The sequence below is a fragment of the Gymnodraco acuticeps genome, unplaced genomic scaffold (genome assembly GCF_902827175.1).
Source record: "Gymnodraco acuticeps unplaced genomic scaffold, fGymAcu1.1, whole genome shotgun sequence".
Classification (NCBI taxonomy): Eukaryota; Metazoa; Chordata; class Actinopteri; order Perciformes; family Bathydraconidae; genus Gymnodraco; species Gymnodraco acuticeps.
In genome coordinates, this window is record NW_022991375.1 from 277,502 (window position 1) to 279,503 (window position 2,002).

Consider the following 2,002-nt stretch of genomic DNA (forward strand, 5'->3'; position numbering starts at 1 on the left):
CATAGTGATGTCATTATTTTACAGAAGCAAACAAAGGAGTCCAATAGTTTCAGGCAGGGGGGCAAGGGCGTGGGAGCCTTTGCAGACCATTTACATGCACTAAAACCTTTGCTTAACCTTTTGCTTTGCGTAGGATACTTTCACAACATTTTGAATGCAGGATTTTAATATATATGCAAATTAGTACAAGAAAATAGCAACTTGAATTAAAGAAAAATCAAGACTTCATTCACATTTTTTCATTTTAATATATCTCTATCATATACATACAGTACAATATGCTCAAGACAGAATTTATGGCACATCCATTTTTGTTGTACATTTTGCAGTCGCTGGTATTGCTGTGAGGCTACAGTAAAGTGACCATTCGAGTCTGTTAGTTCAGTAGTTAACGCAGGTGGATCGACCTCAATGGGTCAGAGTAATGTTGCTACAGTAAAAACACATGCACTGTCAAGTTATATATTCCACTAGGGGTCACACATCCAGTAACACAGACCAATACGTGGAGGGGCGGTGTTGTTTTGTTATAATAAAACCCCTCGTTGTTGTTTTTGTCTTGGAATATGCTACAACAGTGGCTACCGTGATCCTGGAACGCTACGGGATATACAAGGTTTTCTATCCAGAAGTAATCTGAATTTAAAGAGCTGCCATTACCTATATCCTAATTTATTTTAAATTGTATTTTCAAATACATTTCTATCTCCGGGTTCAATGGAAACCTTGTATAACCAGTAGTAGTGATGATTAATGGTGTATAAAGGATCTAGTATTCAGGTTTCTACTGAAATACAACGTTACCGTCAATACTACAGGTACAGAGTACTGCTATTCACATATGTACAAACTCTGACGTGTTACTGCGCAGAGACTTGACAGGTGAGTGCGCCTTTTCCTTTCTTCTGAGTCTGTGGAGCAAGTACGAGATAGAAAAATAAAACAGTGATAGACTACAAAATACTGTGTGCCACCGTCATTCTTAAGTGCTGCTATCCATTTTTCTCTGTTCTCATTTCAATTAAAAACAGAATTTCAGTCAGAATTAAAAAAAGTGATAAAATGATTGTCTCAAAAAATCATTAAAACAAATTATGATATTTAAAAACAAAACAGCATAAAGTACAACAAAATACGCCATGTAACATGATACTAAAACTCATCATCTTTCCCTTTGATCAGCTTATCAGAGAGTGATATAGTGTGGATGTGTACATACAGTATATACAAGTATAAGAGCAGGGATGTGAGCACCTCCAGTATCTATTTCCAGAACTTAATGTCTCTTATTTAAACACACCAGCAGGTTAAAATGTCCCTTTAGTGTCCCGTATAATCTCCTGAAAGTGCTTCACATGCTCTGCAAACCTCTGAGTCTCCGAATGTGCAAAGTAGGCATTTCTCCCAGTTATCCACCGTTAGTGTTAAATAATAGTAAACAACATGAAATGCAACAAAAAAAACTCATGAGCCAGTAGTGACATGTATAAATCAAATGATGAGTTCGTCTATTTGCCAACTCCTAGGGTCCTATTGTGAACCCGGAAATGTCGAGTACCCCAAAGTTTGATATTAGAAATGTTAAGTACGGGTCTCCAGCACATAGAAACTGCCGGATTTGCCAATTTGCACAATTAGCATAAATTGCGTTAATAAGCATTATAGCTTATGTTGACAAAAGTTTAAAAAATGGCTTGTCCGATTTGGACAATTTTGGAGTGGTTTCGGGGCTATTGAGGATTCTGAGTCAATTTCTGACGCGTTCAGGATACAAAATTGAAGGTTTAACCGAATTGTTACCATATTTGTACCCCTGATGGAGTGTTTTGATACATTTTGGGTCGATTTTGAAGTCTTAGGGGATCATCTGTATTGGAGAGATTGCTTATCTATTTAAAGAATATTGTCCACAGTAGAGGTAATCATTCTCATCTTGTGCTCTCTATATCCAATGGTCGCAAACCATAGTCAAAATCAGCCCACCGAAATAAAAAATATGGCG

The 2,002-nt window shown here is 36.9% G+C and overlaps 1 pseudogene; it reads right to left on the minus strand.

The window, feature by feature from the left end:
* Positions 1-228: 228 nt before the first annotated feature.
* Positions 229-2,002, minus strand: part of LOC117562971 — a 44,561-nt pseudogene continuing 42,787 nt past the window's right edge.